The sequence below is a fragment of the Bombus affinis genome, chromosome 9 (genome assembly GCF_024516045.1).
Source record: "Bombus affinis isolate iyBomAffi1 chromosome 9, iyBomAffi1.2, whole genome shotgun sequence".
In the NCBI taxonomy this organism is placed as follows: Eukaryota; Metazoa; Arthropoda; class Insecta; order Hymenoptera; family Apidae; genus Bombus; species Bombus affinis.
The window spans coordinates 1,252,384-1,268,286 of NC_066352.1; the positions used below are offsets into that span (position 1 = coordinate 1,252,384).

The 15,903-nt window shown below is 35.3% G+C and overlaps 1 protein-coding gene across 1 annotated transcript in view; it reads left to right on the plus strand.

Annotated features, from left to right (window-relative positions):
• Positions 1-15,903, plus strand: part of LOC126919933 (leukocyte receptor cluster member 8 homolog) — a 61,621-nt gene that overhangs the window by 7,614 nt on the left and 38,104 nt on the right. The window lies entirely within an intron of this gene.

Consider the following 15,903-nt stretch of genomic DNA (forward strand, 5'->3'; position numbering starts at 1 on the left):
CTATGTCTCCATTATTCTATATGTCTTACTTGGCGGTTCATCCGATGATTAACCTTTTCTAAACTTTGTTCAACTCTCCAACTATCAAATCACCCTAACTTTTAATTAATTGTATCAAACATGACTAAGAAACGATCTGTCAAGTACGCGTGAGATGTAATCATTTGCTCTTATATAATCTTAATACGGTTAAACCAAGCCACCTCCAATCAGTGTTTTAAACATCATAAAAAATCAGAATAAATATGATTCATTGATATATAAGCAAACTGTCCGCTAATCGATCAACAAATCGATCCCTCTACCGATGTTACATGTTCGCAAGTTTTGTGAAAATCCTCGCTCTAATTCTTCGCTACGATTCATACACAATAATACGCAATTACTATACACTACGTTACGGTGGTCGTCGGAATTGACAATCAAGTTCTTTCTGCGCGTGTATCAGTGTAACGTGGAAGTTCACCGGATCGATTGCAGCGTGCAAACGTATCATCAAGTGGCCTCCGGTGATAGGATGAGAAGCTAAAGGCCTCTTCTTGCGAGCAAGGAACACACCTCGTAACTTGAAATTCTTGTATTACCAGAAATGCCAGAAGCATTTCGAATTTAATTTGACGCTTGTTCGTTTCTCAGTCGTTTAACATCCAGTCAAGGCGGATTAATCCCTGTATAATTGTATATAATAGCAGTATATAGTATACTATTATTATATACTATACTACTACTATAGTATACTATTATTATATACTACACTACTATTATAGTATACTATTATTATATACTATACTACTATTATAGTATACTAGTATATATACTATAGTATACTATACTATAACAGTACTAGTATGCTATACTACTACTATTATAGTATACTAGTATATATACTATAGTATACTATACTATAACAGTACTAGTATGCTATACTAGCATATAGTATACTATACTATAACAATACTAGCATACTATACTACTATATAGTATACTATAATATAATAGTACTAGTATGCTATACTAGTAGTAGCAGACTGTTGTTATTATAGTACTAGTATACTATATTAGTAATGGCATACTATTGCTATAACAGTACTAGTATACTATACTAGTGTGTTATTATAGTATACCAGTATATAGTATAATATTATTGCAGTTATATTATATTACTATTATATATTACACTGTTATTATAGTATTATTGATAGCATAATTAATACTAATTATGGCGTTGTTAATACATTTTCTGCATTTTTTAAGTTGTAATGCGTAATAATATTTCAAGCGATGTTTCTTGAATTAATCACAAAAAGAAACGAAACGATCCCGAATAATCAAACGGTGTTATTTTCAGCGAGGACGATGATCTCACTATGGTGTAGTCGTTTTGACAACTTCAATTTTGTTGAACAATAGTCTTCACGGAATCAATTACAATGGCTAATCGAGTAGACAGTTGCTAGCAAAGTGTCCCGTGCATGGAATTGATAGCATTTTCAATGCTAATATAATAGGTATACGTGTATTTAGATATGCATCTCGCATGCATATGGATGCCTTTAACGCGTATTCATTAGAGGAACGAAACCAGGCTACCATTCAATGTCTATATTCATTCATGAAGCGTTGTTCGGTAACAGATATCGTTTGGTATAATTGGACAAATAGAAGACGGAAGCCGTGTTAATCAACAATTACGATTAAATTTCATACGAGCAAGACGTCATATGGAAGTAAAGTAGGAAAGTGAAGAGCAGCTTTATTGAGAAATGAATTAAGGCGAGATAAAGGCGAGAATAAGATTAAATTTGGAATCAAAGAACAGACATAGTTAAGGATAAAATTGAAATAGAATTGAGATAGGAACAAAAATGAGTAATTAACTTTTATCGTGTAGACGCGCGTCTTTTGTGTTCGAATTAGATGGAACATAACACCGCGCTTCGTTTGCTTTACTTTATACTATTTACTGCATAATTTACTGAAACAAATTACAAGTCGAATACTTTATCACTGTTTGAAAATGATATACAATTTTTTTCAAATGTTTTTGAAATTATCGTATGTATAATAGTCGCAGACTCAGATTTGTATATTAAAGTTACCTGTCCTGTTTTTGCGTCCAGGCTTTCAGGACATAAATTAAAATATCGTACATAAGCGCAGCGCAACAGCGGCTTAATTTTATCTTATTTAACAATAATAATCCTAAAAAAAAAAAAAAAAAGTGAAACGAATGTAATAATGCATGGCTACGTCGTACCGTCGCGTATCGGTACTTTTGCCTGTACCACCCTACAATTAGAATTCAGCGTTTATTCTGGAAAAAAAATCATGTAAAAAAAATATGTAAAAAACCTGGAATTAATAAACAAAGTTAAAAAAAAAAAAAAGAAAAAAAAGTATGTTAAAGTTACCGTGTATATGTTTACACAGCAAAGGTTGCTAGAATAAAAGGATAGAATATAAATATATATGAAACATCATTTGGAAAGTAATAAGAATATCGAAGACGAAAAAAATATGAAAAAGAAAATATGAAGAGCAATACGTATACTTCCCAACACATGCACAAAACGTTCCCAAGATCTGAAATTAGTTGTAGCGTGCGTTCCCCGTATTCATCTATCTCAGAATCTTTATATGTATGTATATCCCCGAGGAACGAAATTCCATAGAATCTTCACCTTTCATTCTAAATCTGTGATCCCATAATCTACATTTAAGACACGACGCTGTTCGGCCAGCTTAATTAAAACGTAGCCACAATTTACAGGGTGTTACATTTTCAGTTTGTGGCCTTTCCTTTTGGTACCCTTTCCCATGATCTCTTTAGCTAGAGGCTGGTACAACGAACGTTCAATAAAACAGAGGTCTTAATAGCCTGAAACAATTAACTCGCATGAGTGTGCTCTAGGAAACTGGACGATGATCTTTACGATCTTACGATCTTCTAGGAACATCACATTTATCAAGTGGCTCTATTATACCTTGAATCGTGAACATTAAACGGCCGACGCGTTTACGTTTAATTAGCCACCGAGTGCGTCCGGGGCGTCTTGTCCAGTGCAATTTAGTAAAACAGCTAGACGAAGTTGAATGAAAGTGTCATTGTTACTGCTATTGGTCGGATAAGCCAGATTTGCAAAAGTGACAATTTTTGACGCCAGTAGATTAATCATTTTTTATAGAGAATTTTTAATTGCACCGATTAAAGTATAACAAAGTATATGATTCTACGTAAAAAAAAAAGATTGAAAATCTTAAGTAACCTTTACACGCCCACCTACGTAGAAGATAATAACAGCAAAATATGATCTCCTTGAAACATTCAACTTTCATCTAAAACGTTTCTCGATGTAATTAATAGAGTATCGAAAATATTTCGGATTAAACTCGTAGATAACTCATCCTGTATATTTATAAATTCTAATTAAATCCGATATTCAAGGTTCACTCGTAAGATACGATGTTTCATTCATTGTACAATTTTTCGCCATGGAATTAGAAGCACTTGAAACCTTCGACGCTTAAAATATTTTAGTAAAATGGGCAGGAAATTTCTAGTGACTTCTAATGACAAGAACTCGTTAATTCCACAAACATTCATGTAGATATTTTATAATTTATCAAACTAAAATTTCAATTAAAATGGGAACAAAGGAGAAACAAATGCTGTAATACTTTTCTGATTGGTAGTAAAATCAGTGACAGGCTATATTGATTGAACAATAGCTGGTAGTGGCAATCAATTCGTTATGGGTGAAGAGCAGCCGGCTGCTGGCGGAAATAATTTATTAATTATTCCGTGGTGGTAAATCGTGGCGAAAAAAGGGCATAAATACGGGTGTCCTTTCACTCTGGAAACACCTTGACATTTTGAGTCATGGGGACGAGACGGTTTTACGCGACAGACGATGGAAAGTCGGCAACTTGCTTCTCGTCCTCTCGAAGTGCATCCCCCCGAGCCTCGACATTCCATTTTGATGTTAATTGCATCTGTAATTGGTGTCTATCGTTGCTCGATTCATTTCTTAATTTGTTGCCTAAGCGTGTCAGAAGTTAAAATTGTTCAATCTTCTCTGTCTTCTCTAACGTCCATTATGCAGCAGGAAAATTGCATTTAGCCGCTATTTTTCTGCCACTCTTGGCAATCGCTTCATTTTTCTGAGTATTCAATTAAGAAAATATGTAACAATCGAGAAATCTACCTCGCTATTTAAACAGAGCTGTTTTGTTCTGTTATTTTCAGCTTATTATAATTAAGTTTACTTTTTATTGGAACGTTCGATACTGTTTATATATAGAGCTTGCTCGTTTAATGAAACGGTATCTGCATTGCTAAATACTATCATTACGTGTTAAGGAACTATTCATGCGAAGTTTAGTCACGATATTAATACAATCTTGACTATCAGAATTCGTATTAGAAGGTGAACGAAACTCATAAACACTCTATATTCCCTGTATTCGTTTAGATTTCTAAACATGTAATAAAATATGTAATCGTAATATTATCTTAAAAAGCTGAACAAATCTTGCGGAACTGCGATATTTCTCTCGTCGATATGCACTCGTTTATGATTCCAATATGTAAAATGATCGTAATTATATCTTGAAAAAGGTGAACAAATCTCGTAGATATTCAACGGTCTCCTCGCGAGAATTTCGTTCAGACCTCTAAAATATAAAATGATCTTCGCTTTATTATAAATTATGCTCAAGGATTGTCTTTTTATATCCGATGTTAGCCAGAATAAACTGTTAGAAATTTATGACCTATTATTGAAATGTTATAACGAGAAAGAATGAAACCGGCTCCATGCAATGACCATAAAGCGATTAGCGCGCGTTAATGGTGACTAGATCATTATCAGACAATTAGTTGTCCCTCGTTGACGATGATCATGAAGAAGTGGTTCGGTTGATTGGTTTAGTAATAAGTATTTAATGCATATTTTTAGCCTGATCCTGGTCGATAATGAAATAAAATCACCGTGATCTCATCGCGGACAGAATGAACGAGATCGACCTTTTTTTGCTCATAAATTTTGGTTACATCAAGGTGAGACGACATCCGGCTCCAACACTGTACACCGTAGCTGATGGTAACTGAAATTTTTGCTTATTCGCTGATAAAATACGAGTAAAAGATGTGTTAACGAATAATTAAATGGAGAATTGTCAAAATTTTGAGAATTACTGCGGAAAGTACGATTATTAGGTGTTGTTAAAATATATCCGACATGCAAATGAGATTATAAATTAGATACAGCTTCAGTGCAGAAATTTATAAAAGATATATATGCCGTTACGTTTTATTTTTCTCGTCAAAGTGACGTGTTTACTCGAAACATATATTTCTTCTAACACTTCTAAATAAAAATTAGCTGTAAGCGAAATAAATTAACTGTACGAGAGAAACACGTTAAATGAATTTCTCGACCATCGCAAAATCATTTACGTTTTACGCTACTTTGTTGGCAAGAATACATCAATCTTCTACTTCTTCTTCTTCTTCTTCTTCTTTCCCTTCGAGAAAATTATCTCATTAAAATCGTTTGATATCCCTGAAACTGCTAGAGCTGTTGAATAAGCTGAGTATGCAAATGACATTGCAAAGTAATGAAAGTTTTCTGCATCTTACTAGAATAATTCCAAGTCATTTCCAATTTGCATAACTTTATTACAAAAAATACGCCAATCTTATCCGACTAGTAGTGGCATTAACGACTCGAAGGCATGCGTGTTACACGCGACAATATACAGCTCTTTGAGCATTTTTCGAATAAACCAGTCATTCGATGACGAATTAAAGGAAGTTCTTACTTATACGCAAACCAGTGTGATTTGTAACGTATACAATAAAATTGCTCGAGTCTTCTCGGGCAGATGGTAAGATTATCTCGTTGAAGACATGCGCTCTTGGGAATAACTGATGTCGTGGATACAAGAGGATCGCATATTCCTGTCCATGTTAGGGCTGTGCAATATCTTTTTCTGTACAATTTCTCGTTCTTTGAAGTCACATAAAATCAAGCATGGGAAAGAGTGACTTCGCGTGGTGACTTATAAGATCGTTTGACCTAATATTATCATGGACAACCAGCGACGTGAACGTTCTCTTCTACATGGTCCGAGCTTTCCTGCGTGCTTCGAGGCAAATCGATTGATAAAAAGTTGCCGGTTCTGTTCGTGAAACAAATTACGATCGGCTACGTAGGAAAGTTCGTTTCTTCGTGGAGCTGTTCTTAACCCAGTTCACGTGCCGCCCAGGCTAACTTAATCGATGATACGACCCTACTTAAAGGTACAGAATAGAGAGTAGAAGTAAACGCGTTTATTAATCGCGATAAATATTCTTCCTGGTTATCGATGATTTATTTCACGGTTCGACGCTTTTTCCCGAGCATAATTCTTCCCTAACGAATAAATCTTTCCTGCACCGACCTGATTACCGCACTATAATTCAGAAGAATTAACAAAAACTTCTATGTTTATCGCATATTACGTTATTTCTGTTTTTGCTGCTAATATCATGTCCAGTTCACTTAAAGTTTCAGAAACAAGATCAAAATCCAGGTTTAATTGATTGAAATTGAAATGTAACTCTTAATTACACGGCTCTCTTACATAACAATTTATCAACCAATGATAACTGTGAATTGACAAATTACGAGTTGCAGGTTACTTATTTCTCATCTACAATTCTGTAGTTTCTCGTCTAATAAACCCAGTACGATCAAATGACTTGTAATTTGTAAAATTTGCTTGTAAAATTTTATTTCTTTAATCACCAAAATTATTACTGCTACTTACATAAAAGGATTTATGAATATTAATAACTCGTGACTTGTAAATTGTTACTGCTAACATTAGCTCTATTGTGGAACAGACCTCTGTTGTTCGTATTTCCGTCATTACCATAAAAGACGTGTACTTAATTTCCCAGATATGAAATTCTTAAACCACTGTATCACACAAAATCAATGCTAATATAAATATCTTATTGAATCATGTTTATGAATTTGTTACGGTTTTTTATAATTGACGGCTCTTAAATCTTACAATTTTTAAATTTATACTGCGATAATGCAATAAAGATTCGGATTCCTCTCTGCAGTCAGAGGATAGGAAAATTTCTCTGCAAATATTCGCCTCGGAAAAGACGCGAATAACGAAAGAGTAAGAAAATTAATAAGAATAATGATAAGATAGATCCGACAATTGATATTCAAAATATGATTTTCGTATCGAGTCAGGAAAGAGTTTCAAAATTTCAGACAGGAATGTAAACCAAAAGAAAGATCAATTTTATTTATATACCTTGGGGCATTTATAAGATTTCGAGGAACGTGTTTCATTCTAATCTTTCAACATGCCGCTATCTTTCTGCTTTAGCAACGGAATCCGCAATAAAATGCGTGCTAGTGTAGTCATTTCTTCCTAGTTGTCTGTGTCCTCGCAGCTCTTCGTCTTCTGGGTGCCAGATCCAACGTGCGTGGATCTTTCTCAAAGGAGATTATGATCCGAGGTCAAACGTGGCTGCATAGCATGTACAGGCATCTTCCCTGTTCACCATACGGAAGAGAACGGTGAACCTGTTTCCTGAGAGAAAATATGCACCAGGGAATCCAATGCGTGACTTAACCACGTGCTAATAAGCTTCGGTCACTAAATTACGATATCGAAGAACCGTGCCGAGTATAAACGCTTTTTATAGCGCGACAGTTCCTCGACGCCGAGTTTTTGCGGTGAAAGTCATCGGTCATAAATTATCCGAGGCTTTGATCGTCCAGATCGAATTACAAGAAAAAGATGCTAATTATAGCGAACGGGATACAGTTTAATAATTTGATTGGCTCTCTTTAGTTTAGAGTATCTTTTGGATAGACCATAGACAATATTTTCAAGTAGGTAGTAAAATTTCTTTTAAATCGAGAAATTTATGGGGCTGGAAATAAAGTAATAGTGGGCACAGATAATGGAGCAAAGAATAAGGTTGGATAGAAAATATCGGAATCTTTACAATTCTAGAAATAAGGCGATAATAATTAAAGATAGTGGCGTATGTTCGAGGAATATCAGTTTTAGGTAGTAATTGAAGAACACATGGTCATATAGGACATATTCTAATCTTTTACAAATTTGTCGAATTAGTGAAATTTACGAATCTGGAAATAAAATTCTATGGATTAAAGAGATTGAGGCATTTTTCAGAAATGTTATCGCACAGGTGTCAGTATTTATCCAGGTTTGGCAGATTTTTAAATGATGCCTCTTCTGAATTTTATTAGCACCTCCATCAAATACCATTAGATAGAGAAGAAATGTTAATTCCTACGAATCCCGTCAAGATCAAAAGGTCCGAAAATCTACAATTCCAATAAATATAATCGTATAAAAAAATAATTTTCCATTTTGGCTTCTAAAATTCCTCCGTTTGTTTACCGATCTAACACCGTATCTCCGTAAACTTACGTTGCTCAAGTTCCTCTTTCCTTCACTAAACAAGCGTTAGAAACATTAGAATGGCTTCTATTGGCTGTCCATCTGCTACATAAATAGGTGGACATCGCGCTACCACTTCTCTTTATCGCTGACATTTATTGAAGTGTAAAGCAAAGAAAACGTACGGGGCGGCGGTCATTGGGCGCAATACCGATTTACCATGTTGCACAACGTGTGATTAACGGGGCTCTGACATTAGCCTCTCGACACGTCGCGTCGGGCTCGTTGCTTCGTTTCAATGAAAGTCGTCGACCGGTTAGCGTAAAAACGGATAGAAAAGGAGTACTTAACATATATGTATTAGATTGGTAGGCTAGCTTCCACTGTCAATGAATCGAGGAAGTAAAATAATTTTAAGCGATCATGGAAAGTGAATCGCCACAGAAATCGATTAGATCTTTCCTTGTTACAAATTATACTGCAAGTATCTAGTACTATAGGAGAATAGATCGATAGATTTGATATATCGACTGTCAAGCTTTTGTTTCGTTTAAATCGCTGTACAAGGAGAGTGGAAAGTGAACTTGTCTCACTGGATTGGTGTAATTTGTCTGTCGACTGTCACCAAACTTTCGATGGACAGCCATTAATATTCCTCTCGGGCGATTAATTCTTCCTTCTTTCTTTTGCATTCTCTTTTTACGTCTTTCCGCGCTCTGTGAATACGTGTATATATTGCACAGCGATATTGGAAATTTGATAGGTTCACGATTCGAGAAAATTTAGCAGAATCGATATTATTAATACCATAGCGAACAAACGTATTGGCACGAAACAGATTTTCCTATAAAATCGTGCGCAGATCTACAAAATATATTATGATTTTTCATCGAATTCTAAAGTTTCTAAGAATCTAAAGTTTGAATATGAAATCATTCATTGTCGTCGAACAACTGTAAAATAAAAATAAAGAATAAAAAATCGATAAACCTAGATCTAAATTGGATAGAAATTTGTCTGCATTTTATTTTCAATCATTTTACTTTTCTAGAACGATATTTACTCGGTAAAAAGAATTATTTTACTATTTCAGAATTATAAACGAATATATGTATTATATATATTTCGGTATGTTCAATGGTTTGGAAACATATTAAATACCCCGAAGCTTTCTCTCTGCTAATAGATACAAGTAAAATATCTAGACTGCCATAAAAGTAATAAAGGTAAAGAACATAAAACAGCAAACACTACGATGTAACGGATGGAATACTGGCAATCACTCGATAAGAGGATCAACCAGCAACCTCTTACCGTAATTTACTTGTACGCAGTGTGCTCGCCCTAAGCGATATAACAGGGGATTGCTTCTTCAGCTGTTCACGAAGATGTTGTTTGACTTGCTTGAGGAAATGTTACGTTATACTTCATCAATAGAATCATTAAAGAGGTAATCCACGGTTCCCGATCACTTAATTTCTGCCAGTAATAATACCTAACAAACATAATTAGATTATACAGGTTGCCATATCCATTGTTCGATCATCAAACTCAATGAGCGAGGAATTGGTATTTAAAAAAAAAATCAGAAAAAATATTTAAAAAGGTCGATTCGATCGTTTCGCAATTGTGTTGTCAAGTAGTAAGCACGCTATATTTATCGTAATCTTAACAGAACAAGTTAAGAACGTGATCAGAAATTTTAGTGAAATAAGCGAGAACACGCGAATAAATGGCCGTTCACAGTGAAATGGTTGAAAGATTATCGCGATGGTGGATTTCATTTCGAGGAGTATCTAATTAATCATTGATAACGATGAAGACAGAAACAAGCGATCGAGCAAGTTGGAATATCGCAGAAAGATTCTAATATGAGAGATTATAGCGAAGGTGCTATAAAACATGAAATTGCGAAGGAGAGATCGGTACATGCTACTTCGTACTCGATATGCAAATCGATTCGATTTTTTCCTTCGGACAGACAGACTCACGGACAATCCGGGGCAAGCAGGTTCCCTTGAGTAACCACGGCGAACTGGTTTTAACATAATATTTGGTCTGCGTTCACGGAGATATTTGTTACGCGAACAGGATAAAATTATCGACGACAAACGTGCTTTCCTTCGATTCTCAAGGCTACCATCCACAAGGGGATGCCAATCGCGCGATGTTAATCGAAGTGAAAATGTGCCAATATCGTGAAATTACTGTTACAATTAGGAATTTTTAGTGAGGTCATACTAGCTTACGTTCTATCTGGGAAGCTGATTTTTTATCGCTAGACTGTGGATTTTTATGCAAATTTATATTCTTACGGACACATCTAAAAAGATTGAATTTAGATAAAAATTCCTTTCACCTATTAAAAACTGTAATAAATGCTCTATTTTGAGTATTTTACATATTTCAGGATATTGTACGCATTCTATATATTTTTGCGTGTTTGAATTTTCTGTAAATACATAAACATTCGCAGTTTCCACGTGTTGGGAACAGGTTCACTGTATTCCTTTATTAATATAAAATATAGTATAATTAATATTGGTAGAAGTCTTTCAAGCTATAAATGAAAAAGTAGAAGGGAAATTTAACAATTCTATCAAGATCAGCTGAAAAATTACTTGAAAGAAAAAAAGCTAGTCGCGTATATTTTGATATTAAAGTTAAGACACAATTAGCAAATAAAGTTGATCGACTCAACGTCTGATTATAAGTAGCTCAAATACATATTGTTACAAACACACTAGGTTCCTATTTCTATATTTTTCCAGAGATAGATTTACGACACTTTTATTATAAACGGTCTATATTCTTCCTATACAATAGGTTGTATAGTCGTTAAAATTGCAGAAACGTAACTCAAAGGAGAACATTATAGTTTCGGAGAAACATCATGTTCTTCAATCATGTAGAAGATATTTTTATAATGAACAATTTTTACGCTAAATTCTCGAATCAACGAATTCCAACTGTACGAAAAATTAGCGTTGGCCACTGTGCGAGTATACACTGAGGCATTAGAATACTAGCGTCTTGACGCCGACGAACAAACATCCATGTGCCTCGCAGTACGCGAGTATCATAATGATAAATACACGTATATCGTGTAACCCAAAGTAGTGGTGAAATAATAAATAAGACAAAGAAAATAAGAATTCCGCACTGAAGCGACAAACAACCGTTTTGGTAATAAAAATATTATTGTAGAATATCAATGAAAGAAAAAACTCTCACGCACTCGTGCTACATTCCTCTGACACTTTGACTCTCGGATAATACCTACCTATATGCAATGAGATTTAAAGAGGAATATTTTTAGCTTATGCGATCACGAGTTCGTGTTAGATTTCTAACTAAATTAAAGGAAGCATAAGGTGCTAAATCGGAGCGAAGATTTACATGCGCGGAATGTGGTGACGGAGAGAAACGGGCGCGTGACTGGCAGTTTTTAAGCCCGAAATTCGTGTGCCTGATCCCCAGACCTGTTCGTATGACAAGTAGCATACGCGAAACGGGGCCGATTCGATTATATTCAACGACTGCATGAACTTGATCCATTAGCATTGTGCAATGTCTCGTGGGTGTGTAGACTACTCGTTTTATTATCGCTCGATATTCAACGCGATGTAGAAGTTTTAGGCCATTTACGATAGCGATCTCGTAATGGAAACCAGTCTTATTTTTAGAGAATATTTCCATATGCTATTATATAAATACGAATCTTTAAATATTCTTTTCATAACGTTTGTAGCTTTTCTGAACACATTAATCTTTCTCGCGAATACTTTATTTCAATAAATAGACTCTTAGATTAGATATAAAACTGGACAAACCACAGAAGAGAAGATTATAGGACTAAAGAAAACATCAAATAGTTTGACAAGCTGTTCGAAAGGATCTGTCAACAGAACGCAAGCATATTAATTATCTCAAATTTTTCTTAAAAAGTAACGATATACTTTAACACAACTCCTTTACGCTGTAATAAATTATAAATTAAATTATGCTGTATAAATATTTATATTCATCCATAAAAATAGAATATGTATCTCCGTTTTGTAGGTGGTCTAAGAGTCTTGCACAGTGCTATAATCGTGTCAGACGTAAATAAACCATTCGCCTTGTCATCCTTCGTGTCATAATATTCATTTTAGGCGATGAAATCTTTGCATTATCTCTATTGCATTTTTGCTCCCTCTTTTTGCACTCAAAATTGATCTAATAAATCGATTGATCGACAAATCCATGGCCTGTTTAAAATTCACTATCGAGAAAGGGAGCGAAACGAACTTTCTAAGAGAAAAGGAGATCAAACGATGCGAGAGAGATTAAGTTGGTTCCAACACGATTCTATGATTTGACGTCGAGTGAATATTAATGCTTTGCAAGAGGTAAAGATGGACATGAGTAATGAACTTAAATTATTGTCTCGGTGATCGAGATTGACGAAGTGAATGGCTAATTTAACGAAGCCCTATGGCTGTGGAAAATAACTTGCTTCTATTTGAGGATCAATTCATAAAGCTTGACAAACCGACAGCCTTGTCTTTCGATATTGTGTAACTGTAGTCGTATTGCGATCGAATTTTACCTCTGTCGTATTAAGGCACACTGCAGGCAAAAGACACATGAGCATTTCGGCGGAATAAATAAAACTTAAATTTCGATCAAGTCGTTTCTTATCACGGTGCTAGTGAAATTTCACATATTTCCATGAGTCACTGTCTAACATACCGCAAATGGTGTTGTAAAAGCGAAGGTAGAGAAAAAACTGGACCAATTCAGAGGCAATTCGTTAACCAATCTCTTTTTGTCGAACGAATTTCACGGCGTAACCGAGAACGATCGATCATCCGGCAGATTTAGAGCAAGCTTTTCTCAGATTCGTCGTCGTTCACGTAAAGCCCCAATTATCGTCGATTCACGTAGAAGACGTAGTTTGAAGTTTTCAATCTAAAACTGGTCTGTCAGGTTTTATCGAGTTTTCTCTCTGATCATCGAGTTCAGGAGGTCAGTGCGCGATTCCTTAAAGGTGAAACGAATGCGCGGCCATCACGGAACACCGTGCCACGGCAACGAGATCGCGGCACGCCGCGTATTCACAAAGATAAATGAACAGATCCTCGAGAGCATTGCGAATCGCAAGCGTGTGCCATTTGACGATCGGATCACGAACCAACGCGAGAACGTCGACCTTAAAAACGGCCACTGGACTACTGGAGGAACGCCGCGGTGCCGCGCCGCCACGGTGACTCATCGATTTCCTCGCGTGCTAAGAGGAATCGTAATTAATTTTCAGGAGAATTATCGCGGTGCTTTCGCGAAATAGCCCGAAGATAGCCCATCTTTAATCCTCTGCTTCCGTGTATCTCCTGTTGGGAATGTGTTTTATTTACATGTTCGAATTAGTCGAGTCATCGTGGTCATCACGAACCAAAGAACATAGAACGTAGAATCTATTTCTTAGTAAATAATTCTTAGTCTGAGAATTATTACATATAATTCATTCGGACATTTTTTTTCATTTCACGAGGAATGCATGTTGGAGAGATTACATAAAAAATTTTGTTCATTTTTCAAAGCAAACGTGTTAGCAGCAATGCACGATGAACTTATTTTCTTGAAGTCGATAAGGCACGATTACGCACTAGGATATGCAAGCGAATAATTCTATGGGTCGTAAAAATACATTGATACATTAATTAACGTGTTTCTATTCCTTTCACCGATTGTACAATCGCAGAAACGTTGAACGCATCTATATCTACGATATTTTTATGCTTTAAACACCGAGAATGTATGAAAGTAAATCCTACAAAATATAACGAACCAAGAATACGATGAAGAAATGACTTTCGATGAAAGTATCTTCTCTTTTCCTGTATGCTCGTTATAAAAAGTCGTTAAGAACAATCGTCGAGTAATTCGGTCTATCGCTTACGTTTTATATAATGTAATAAGGCGAAACTCTATCCAGCAGGTGGTGTTTGTTTCTTAATTCTCAGCTGAAATTTATCGATCTTCTCTAATTATACATTTACCTTAAAACGTTAGTCTAACGGAATCCAGCTGGCAATCGTTATATCATGGCAATTAAGAATATCATTGAATGTTCGAAGGGGATTAAAGTGAGAAAATTCGCAGGAGTAATCGCGATCGTTTGATGATTAATAACCATTAGCCATGAACGTTCGAACGATAGTACGAATCTTGGTGAAAGCCAGACAAATTGACAATATATCGTTGGCCCTCCCTCTCGCATATCACCGATACGTATGTAAAATTTTTTCTTCTTTTCCATAGAAATCCACGATTACTTCCATCCAAGGCAAAGACATTCTACTACAAGCAAATATTAACTCGCCTGATGCTGGCACGTTTATCAAACATTTACATTTGAGATTGAATGTAGAGTACGTTAGAAAATATGTACCGACTTTGGCACAAATTGATCTGGCCATGGAAATCCGATGATCGTAGGTTTCTTGGACTCGTTGAATATGATTTCACGCGGAGACTTTTAAGACATTTTTATATTTTTAAGAACATAAATTCTTCGTTCATATGGTGGACACGTGATCCACTTCGAATTCCAGACTGGTTAAATATTATTCTTACCAGAATATCGTCTTATTATACTTCTAAAGGGAAAGCAACTTATTCGAACGTCGAAGATTGGCTAATCAAAGCAGGAAAAGATCTTGATAGGAATTTCAAATTTCGTCTTTGCTATTCTGGTATACACGTTAGAATCGAGTTAATTAAAATCTTTTAGAAATCTGCGAGAGAACTACGTTGTTTTTTTTCTAAATGAAGCTATAAACTGTCTTGATATTAGAATCATTAGAGAATATTATACAAAAAAATCTACGTTAATAATCTTCTTTATTTCTTCTAAAAACGTTGAATAAGATTTAGTATATAAGTCTAGTCTTGAAGATCTACATACAGCTAAAAACGCAGCAAAGAGTTCGAATGACATACGCGAAGCTTAAATTTCAATTGGAATGTATTCCCATAACTCTGGATAAAGGTAAACACTTAGATCAAACATGGGAAATCTTTGCCCGATCTCTCGCTGATTAATTCACAATTGTCCCCTTTAGATATAATTGATTTTCATGCTGTTCGTAAATATTTTGACAAAACGTGGCCTTGAGAGTCCAATAAACGTTACCCGACTCTTAAAACGGGACAAAGTAGGAATTCCGAGTCGTCTATAAATTTTAAAAAGTAGCATGTACCTCGCTGTAATGTAACGTTTAACGGAGCTTTCAACGAATATGGAAGCGCACATAGACCTTGTTCTGTATAGAACCTGCTGATTCTTCAAGTGTGCATACAGGTAACCATTATTGTAAAGCTTCCGCGATTCGAGAGAGAGTAGAGAAAAACAGCTATCTTCGAGGCGATACGATCTGTTGACTGGTCAGAAGAGATACTTCAGTTTGTAGTTGA